The sequence below is a fragment of the Macrobrachium nipponense genome, chromosome 18, assembly GCF_015104395.2.
Source record: "Macrobrachium nipponense isolate FS-2020 chromosome 18, ASM1510439v2, whole genome shotgun sequence".
In the NCBI taxonomy this organism is placed as follows: Eukaryota; Metazoa; Arthropoda; class Malacostraca; order Decapoda; family Palaemonidae; genus Macrobrachium; species Macrobrachium nipponense.
This window is the reverse complement of record NC_087211.1, coordinates 11,131,839-11,141,838: the sequence shown is the minus strand read 5'-3', so window position 1 is coordinate 11,141,838 and position 10,000 is coordinate 11,131,839. Positions and strand designations below refer to the sequence as shown.

At 37.6% G+C, this 10,000-nt stretch overlaps 1 long non-coding RNA gene across 1 annotated transcript; it reads left to right on the top strand.

Annotated features, from left to right (window-relative positions):
- Positions 1 to 4,881: 4,881 nt before the first annotated feature.
- On the top strand, positions 4,882 to 8,565 carry LOC135196718 (uncharacterized). The gene is made up of 4 exons (XR_010310432.1): positions 4,882 to 5,039; positions 6,523 to 6,652; positions 7,174 to 7,297; positions 7,523 to 8,565. It is a non-coding gene; the product is annotated as an uncharacterized LOC135196718 (long non-coding RNA).
- The last annotated feature ends 1,435 nt before the right edge of the window (positions 8,566 to 10,000 follow it).

The window sequence follows — 10,000 nt, the reverse complement described above, 5'->3', positions numbered from 1 at the left end:
CCCGCCTGCAGGAGACCCCCTGAAACAGAATAACGCCGTCTACCGGAACACATGCCCTATCCAAGGATGTCCTGGTGTTTATATCGGTATGACAACGTTACGACTATCTAAGAGGATCTCCTGTCACGCCCAGAACGGTGCCATCAAACAACACGCCCTCAACGCCCACCAACACCACGTCGAGAGGACATCGTAAAAAACAGAGATAATTGGAAGAGCCCCCGATCAGCGACGCCTACGCCTCCTTGAGGCGTTATTCATCTTTGAGCAAAAACCCTTCCTAAATACGACACAGGAACCCTTCCTGCTGCCCACCTGTGTAAGGAAGGCCAGCCGCCCCCCCCCCCCCCCCCCCCCACCCCCCCCCCCCCCCCCCCCCCTCCAAACGATAACACCAGCACCCAGGACGGGACCAATATTGAAGAGGTTGGAAGAAATGCCAGGAGTTACGTCACCACGGTCGCAGCCAATGAAAACCCGGCTCCAGGTGACGCAAGACACATGAGAAGGTCAACGCGCCTTGAGAGTTTCCGACGCCTGGCCGCCAGCCAATGAAAAGTCAAGCACCCTCCGGGTCCTGCAGGAGCATCCGTGAGCGCCCGCACGACCATGATATATAGCGAAGGACTCACCACCAAGATTCTTACGGGCTGCTCTGTGAGCAAGAGCCCGTGCTGACACAAGGTCAGCTTAATAAAAAACAACAACACCAAGATTCAGTCCACCAGCAACCATCGCTGTGACCATGCCCTGCCAGATCTGGGCGAAACGTCAAAGAGAGAGAGAGAGAGAGAGAGAGAAACTTGTAGTAGTAATATATGTATATAGCAGTAATAAAGATATTTCAATATGACTACACCGGATTTGACGATCCCCTTTGGCACGTTGCTTGCCAGTTTCAGCAACATTGAGAAATCCTTAACAAGGAAAATAGAGAAGACTCAATACAAAATTAATGGAGCTGATGCAGCAATCCTTTTCAACAAGACTTATTTGTATTCATATTTCATTTATTTTATGCAATTTTATTTTATTTTTATTTATTTATTTTTTTAAATCAAGGATTTTATCATTATTGCTTTTGTTCAATAAACTTTAGTTCCATCAATATAAAGGCAGTCAAAGTTACCTAAAATCTATTTGTTTATTTCCAATTGAAGACTCATCATTATTCAGAGCTGCTGTCCTTTGTAGGACCCACCTCCCTCTCAATAAATTCGGGAGTTGCGAAACTTGGTGGTTCTGGAGATCACGAGACAAAAAGGGGAAAACTTTGGATACGCAGAGAAGGAAAACTGCAGAAATGAAAACTGGGAAGTGGTTTCATTAAAGAACTTTTCTCTCATCATAGGGAAAACTGATACAGCAGCAGCAGCATCAAACGTTTCCTTCAGAATTCCAGTCTTTTTCCCTCTGTTGTTCTTTGGTGTTGCTCTCGGTAAAATGTCCACTTGGAGTTCTTTTGCCACTCGACGAGAAAAGAACACTGCAACGTTTTATGGAATTATAAAGGAAGCCTTCTCTCTCTCTCTCTCTCTCTCTCTCTCTCTCTCTCTCTCTCTCTCTCTCTCTCTGTTCTGCATAAGGAAATAGATGCCTCTTCAGTTCACAGTGGGTAGCTCTCTCTCTCTCTCTCTCTCTCTCTCTCTCTCTCTCCCTAACGAAATAGTATCCAGTCGGTTCAAAAGTCTAGGAAACGAGTTCGATCTCCAAACCAGGCTGAGAAAGATGCCACATGGGCATCTTACTTTAAAATTCAGTAAGCCTGTTTTGAACTAAGCCGTGAATTGTCAATATGAATATTATCAATATGAATATTATTCGATTGTTGTAGCCTGTCGTTGGATGTGGAGGGAGAATGAATAAAGAAAATTGCATACGTTTACTTTTTGCTAACTTTTTTTATAATACTAATGAAAAATAGATTAACTCTTTTACGTGAATAAAAAAATTGCAAACGTTTACTTTTTGCTAACTTCTTTTTATAATACTAATGAAAAATAGATTAACTCTTTTACATTAAAGAACCATTAAAAAAAAGTCACGCCTATACATCCCAAATACTCTTTTAATCGTTGTTTTTTAGTTTAATGAAGATTTTCCTCATGGTCTCCCCAAAACTATCGTTTGGATGAGTCCAGTCTTACTCATTTTCATAATACCCTCAATGATTCATTTTACATTTTCCACAACTTTCCCTCAGACATTCATTCCCAGATTCAGTCATCCTCTTTTCCGACACTAGGCTACTCATGTCATTATTCCACCAACCACTTCTGATGGTCCTCGTTATATAGACTGTTTATAGAGGCTCGTGTCTCCTTATTCCGCTTCACTATTTGCCTCCCAAACTGAGGAGGACGAAGCACTTGTATTTCGCTCAGAGACAGAATATAGATTCAGTTCATTGCCATAAAGAGAATATTCCTTTTGTTTCGCAACATTCCCCCCATACCCAACCTTTGTCATCTCTGAATGGGATTCCTTTAACACGTAAATAAGCACAAGTCCAAACCTGGAAGAGAATGAAGGGTTTTGAAGGGATTCCAAGTTTAATGATGATGATGATGATGATGAGGAGGAGAGCTAGACTGGATGCCTGTCTGTCGTAGTTCTTTCTTCAGAGGTGACAGAAATTTTATGGGAATTAGGACATTTGCAGAAACTCAAATTTTATTAAACAGTGCTTTCATTTCCATGCTTTGAATGCTCCAGTTTTATTAGACGAATATAAGTTTATATATATATATATATATATATATATATATATATATATATATATATATATATATATATATATATATATATATATATATATATAATGAATGACAAGCTGTAGCTGATAATGTCATAGGAGCATTTTATTGAATGCACGTATGGGGACTGTCACATCACTTTTGTTACATAAAAAAAAAAAAATCAAACCTCTACCTCTCTCTCTTCTTTTACTCCCCTACTCCGTTTCTTCAAGAGAAGGTGTCTTGTAAGCAGGCAAGATCTTGCTCCTTCCTGATATTGTAATGTTACGATATCTGTTCTTTAATTTGCAAGTCCTCTGCTTCTTCTTCTTTCGACGACGAACAGGGAGCGGAGAACGAAGCCTCGTCTGAGATGAATGACCAATAAATCGATACGGAAAGGGGAAAAAAATCCTGTAATTGACAGAATGTTCAATTCTTTTTAATTTTGCAAAATAAGGACATGTCTCCATTTTCTCTACAGCGCAAGATTGTAAACGGAATTTATTTCCTTTCTTCATTAGACTCTCTCTCTCTCTCTCTCTCTCTCTTTCTCTCTCTCTCTCTCCTTCTCCTTTGGGAGGTCCGGAGCCCAGTGGTCTGCTTTGCATAATTCTCCCGATAATTAGCTAGTCCTCTCTCCTCTCTCTCCGTCTCTCTCTTCTCTCTGCTTCTCATCCTCCCTCTCTCTTCTCCTCTCTCTCATGCATGCCCTGAAGGTTAATTCCATTGAAGGCTCAGTAAAGTTTCTTGGGCATAACATATGGTAATTTTCCTTAGATACATTCAGTCACTTTTCAAATATAAATCTTAGTAATGAATCTTATGAATTGTTATTTGAGTAGGAAGATCCAGCCACACCACCTTTATAATTTCAGCTAAATGATCTTAAACCTTTCAATTTTGTCAATATAAATGAAAATGTGTTTACCGAATAGAATTCTTACATTTACATGTTTCTAGGCAGAAAAATTCACGGCATTTGCAAGAGCGTAGACTGCATCACCTCTGACCTTTGTATTCACGGCGATAAAGTCTCTAGATAATTTTTAATGGAAGCTGTATCAAGATATATTTTAAAGTTCTTGGTTTAATGTTACGAATAAAATAAATAAGAGAGAGAGAGAGAGAGAGAGAGAGAGAGAGAGAGAGAGAGAGAGAGAGAGAGAGAGAGGGAATGATATTTGCTGAGGATTTTATCCTATCATTTAACTATGATTTGTTTTCAGGGAAGATTTTTACCCCAAACGAAAAATTCTTCTGTTGCACTGATATCTTAACAAACCTGGCGCAATTTTGTAGTAATGAAAACCATTTCAAATTAAACATTGATGTCCATCACTAGTAGATTTCTCTACGGTCTTACATTAAGAGTTTAGCTCAGACATCGTAGAAGTATAAAGGAGTTTCGTTACAGATTTTATAAGCTATAAAAAAACTGGCCTGCTTCGGTGCAATGTAACTATTTTCTTAACAGAGGGAAACATTGCAGAATGGTTCTTTATCCGGCAACATGATTTTATATTAGATTCCAGATGAGACAGTCTTGCTTTTGCATGAACATACATATTCCGTGCTGTAATATTAATGAGTGCCATTCTGTTGGGGAATGGAGTTCAAGAATAATTTACGAAACATATCAACAATATTTCCTCCATGCATCCTTTTTGATTTTCTGAAATCTCTCCGAAAATGAATTGTTCGTATTTTGCAGAGGATAGGGAATTAAATCCTCTTGGGACGAAATAGGCATTGGCATTACTATTTGTGCCCTGATCCCTCACTTCTCGACATCCAACCATAATAAACATTTCCCTTTTTATTAGTCTCGGTCCTTTCTTTGTAGTATTGGAACGTATTCCCAGACGACTTGGAGATTAACTACCTGATTCTCTATTTGATGATCTCTCTGGTTTGCAGTCCTCCTCAGCACTGAGGCTCTTGCTGTAAGTGATAATATCCGCATTCCCTGATGGCAGATCATCCACTAATAACTATCTCCTTGCGGCACTCCATTGAACTCAGTACTTATCTTTCCATCAATTGAAGCTGCCGATTCCTAAAACTACCTAGGGTCGTCGAACAAATTCCGAAACTGCGCAGGAATAGTTCAGCACTTTCTTTTCTTACGTATCTGTAATTTTAGTGTCTTAAGTCTTGTCGAAACTGTAAATGGACGAACCTACTCTCAGAATCGTCATTCCAGTCTCAGCTTTCAGGCCTAACGCTTTGCTCTTTTCGTTCTTAAAGACTTGAGTATTCGTCTGAGTGTTTTTCGACGGTGCTTGCATAACTAAAAAGGTAAAGAATGTTATTTCTGCCTATTTGTAATGCCATTGTTGCGCTGAATCTGTATGTCTATTATGTGAACTGGGCGTCTAGTTTATCTTGGAGATTATCTTTACAATTTCCGTTCTCCACAGTTGAGTAATCGTGTTTCGACGGTAATCATAATATAAAAGGTAATGACCTTTTGTTTAGGAAGTTTTAAATTCCTATTATTGTGCTGAATTGAAAGTCCTGTGAATTGCTGGTATACGCTGCTTGTTTCTAGTATTTTCATTAATGTTTGTACTGTAAAGGCCATTCGTTTTGGTAGGTTTTAGTATTAACGTTGTGTTTAATACGTAAATAATTCCTCTGCGATCAAAGTATCTAGTTTTCTTGGAAGATCGATTGAACTTTAAATTACTTCGATATTACTTGGGCTTTTATTGATGTCTGTGGCTGGAGTATAACAGAGTGAGTTTTAAGACATTAGCGTCAAATTATGTTCGTGGTATAGATTTGAGTTCCACTGAAGTATCTTTTACCAAACCTAATGTTAGATTTATTTCCTAGAAACTGAATTATTCGGTCTGACATCATACCTAGAATCTTTGAGAGTACTGGTACGCAGTTTCTCACTTAAACATGAACTATATATTATTAGGTGTTGGCTCCATCTGCATTTTAACTTGTGATGAAAAGGTTTATATTGGGAGCCTAGATATTAATTAATTTATGTCATAAACATAACAGATTCGTACTAGATGGACATTAACCTTACCGATCATGCTAGCCATTCGTCTAACTTGCGAGCATGTGGTGGGTTAAAAACAATACTGCCCTTTTTGAGCCTCTCTACTTTGGGACCCCAGTTTTGGGTAATGTTTTGCTCGTGGGTGAAAACTTTTTTTATTTGCAGAAGTTTCTTTGAACTTAAAGTTAAAGTACGAATTGCCATTTCCTTTACATCATAATCTATAAACGAAGGCCAGGCTTCCATTTGAAATGATCCAGCTATAATTATGAAGTATATTCCAAAATCTCTCTTGTGTTCCTGACTAAGTCATCAGGATAAATTAAAACGTTAAGAGTCAGATCTTATTAATAACTGGATTGTTATAAACAAAGAAAATTAAAAGTATTAAACAACTTAATATATCAGTTCCTGTCAGCCACTGGATTTTATCCACAAAGAAGACTGTTATTTAGTCTGAAACTACTTCCATAAGTATACAGGATTATAAAAAAGCAAATTCAAAACAAAGCAGGCTTTACTTGTGACAGTTTCAAAAGCTATCCCTTGTTTTTGTTTACCACTGCTAATCTTAATTTCATAGTACTGGAACAATAGTCTTCTTCACCTGCCAAAATTTGACTTTTTTTAAACTAAATTTCCATAATTCTCATAATGGTCAGTCTAGCCACTGTTCAAACGGTAGGTCTTTTTAATTTAATACTTTGGTGTTAACTTAATCTTTCATCGCAATGTTTTCTGAATTGCATAACCTGTTTTCAGAATGCAAATCCCGTACTTCAACATGTTCTGGTTTAACGTTGCACTCTGGACAATCCTTCTCCTGTTTTATATAGCTTATTCTACAGCTTGGGTCGTCGATCAATGCATCATCTGCTGTAGAAGGAAGAAAGTGAGTATCTATCTTTTTTTAATTGCATATATATAATTAATTTCTTTAATGTAATATATTGGATATAATCTAATTTACAATGTTAATAATTCCTGTCTAAAAACGGCAACTCTTAAAAACTTGAAAGCAGTCGTTTAACATTTGCTGATAGTGGAAATATCTAACAGTATTTCAGCTTGTGAAAATCTTGGTTAATAATGTCATCTATAAAGATAGTTTATTGTGGCCTATATCGATTGACGAATAACAGTGAGCTAGTAAAGTAATTTGTTATTATTTGCCGGCCGAGTTTCGCAAATGCTGACTTTACCATGTGACTCTCAAGCCTTGATTAAATTTGGCTAAATCTTGGGTAACCACTCAAAAACTTTTAAGTTTTCTGTGTTTTTGTTTTCATTCTGCTTAAAAACTGCGGTGTACTTTTAATAAGACCAGCTCATATAATCTTACAAGGTATTCCTTAATGTTTACTAATGTTTACAGTTAGACTGTTCATTTTTTCCCTTCTGTTAACATTTCAGAAGCATCAGAAGTGTTCCCATTCTATAGAAATGACAAGTGTCCAGGATACTCTCTCGGACGACCGTCCTCAGACCTAAGCAGAGGTTTGTCCACGCCACTCGACAGGCTGCTCTACCATCGATGGTAATTTAAACCTTCTTACTCTCACGAAACTTTTCTTCTTAAATATCATCGGCTCTTGATGTGTTACCTTGAGTTTTCATACTATATCTGCCATTAATCTCAGGACTATGTGAACTAGAATAACTAGAGTTTATTACTTAAGTTTTTCACAATCTATTTGTTAGCTTTAAAACACCTTGCCTCCTAATTACCTGAACAAAGCTGAATAGAAGTTTCCTCCCAAAGCAGGATGTCAAGGCCTTCCTCAAGACGGGCAGATGCACTCGGCGTCTTCAACTTGCTGAAGACATAACTGGCGCTGCTTCAGGTTCTAGATGATGAGACTGCAACTCTAGACTTCAGAGAATGAGAAAATGGGACTTCCGGCAGAAGAATCGCCAACAGATTTTAAACTGAGGAAGCATTTGGAAAAGTAGACCAGGAACTTCATGATATGATGGTAATTGATGCGGCGGTAGTTTACTGTTGACTAGACGAAGAGTAAGACCATTGCAAGATTATAGGTTCTTACAGTGGTTTGACTAGATACGGTCAATTGCTGATGCTGTGATTATCCGAGAAAACTAAAGCCCAAGAAGGTATCTATCGAAATTCTGTTAGCGTTTCCTTCCAGAAGTTCGTTTATGGTCACTCATTCAGAATTAAGCAGAAAATATGAATAGTGAGAATGGTGGCTCCATAAGTGAGCCAAAATTAAAGTGAAAACTTCAAAAGTGAGTCCCCCTAATTTAAATGTAAATTCAGGGACGGTAAGAGTTATGCCATAGTCAATGGAAGTTGTAAGGTAGACGGCAGCAAAGTTATATTGGCTCGCAGTCACAGGTTACTCTGCTTCAGTTCAAGTCCATTTGTCTACTTGTATATCCATCATTAAGGGCAATACTGCTTAAGAGTATACACGGGAGTGGGTGTTAAGCAGCAAAATGATTTTGACAACCTGGGCATTTTTCTGACTGAACCTCATCGGTAAATTTACTTTTTTATTTTTCTTGAGCAGACTTGGTTCCTAGCTGAACTGAAATATGCCTAGACAAGAATTTATTTAATTGTATGCTTTTAAATTACTGGACTGGACTGCAAATTGTAGGTGTTAGATGACTAGACTTCGCCAAGTTTAAAAGTCAATATTTTTAGATTGAGATTATTAGCATTATGCATATATTACAGAATCTGGAGTTTTGTAATATTAATGTGATTTCCAAATCCTCGTGTAGGACATAATTTACTGTAACAGGTTTATGACATAATAATAATAACACCATATTGGATTTTGTCTTTAATATATCATAATAGAGACTATTTAGATTTCATTTCCCCTGGTTTAAGACTTTCACTATTTATAATTAAGTTTATAATTAAGCAAATTGCCTACATCTATGCACCCTACATCAAGCACATGTTCAGGTTAATACTGAAGTGTTAATAAATATTTTTAGCATTAAATTGTTTGACCAGTTTTAAGTCACATTGGACTGTTACTGTAACTACAGGAGATTACATCCACCTCATGAGGTCACTGATTGTTTTCAGTGACATTTTATGTAAACTGAATGACCAGCGAACTCGCCACGCCAAATGAGAGTATACACTTAGAGATAAATTAGTATTCGGGAAGAATTTATAAGATTTCTAGAATGAACCGGATTCGTAAATGGAAAGGTCTGGTTAGAATCTAGATTTAGATAGAGCAGACCAGATGTCGAACTGGTAATAGAACTATTGTTCTATTCCCCTACCGACTAAGGAGATATACAAAAGAAGCTAGGAGCTCTTTTTAAAGTATTGTTAAATTGTACGGCCTAGTGTCCATACATTTGAACGCGTGCCTACAGTATAGAATGTCTTATTCATTTTTTTTGAATACTGGCGAAATAATAACGATGCTGACGAAAGATTTAAGATTTTATTTACCACTTAAATAATGCATTGCTTAAAAGTTTACTATTAAATTATAGATTTTCATGATTGTTATGGCCAATAACAATGATTATCTGAAGTTGTTACAGATTTCACGAAACAGCTGAATACGAGAACACGCATACCACAGTATTATGAAGTGTTCTAGAAAGACAATTTCGCAACGTGAATTAAGCTAGAGAAATCTGCGAATTGGGAATTTAATTTGAATATATTTTCAACTGCAGGTTGACACGACCCGCGTGATGACCTTGACATGAGCAGCAGCTTGTGTGTGCCTCGTCGCCGCTGCTGTTCAGGAATTTCTTTGGGTGTCAAAACGATCAGGTAAAATACACCAAGTCTGGACAGCACAGTGGAGGATTAAGGTCAGTACAATGAGTAATGAAGGGAACTTATATAACTAGATATTTTTTGTCAGTGCACCTCAGTAACTGCACTGTATGCATTGCGGTTCTGTCTCCATTCGTTTTCTCCTTTTCACTGCCCAAAGCAGTGAGAGGCTGAAAGTGTTCCGTTGCTTGGCTTTGCAGGCGAATTTTCACAATCTACTAAATGTCAAGTACATTTAGTAGATGAAGCTTCTCAGACGAATTATCTGTGTCATGTATAAACTGCAAAGGAAAATAAAAGGTTGATAAATGCAGGGTATGTAGTGGAAGGGGTAAAGTGTATACCGTAGGTGTGTGTGTGTGTGTAAAAAGATGACCTTACAAATAGATGACAAGAAATTCCAAAATGAAAGTGTCGACGTAGTCTCCTCGCAGCATGACTCAACAGGAGACT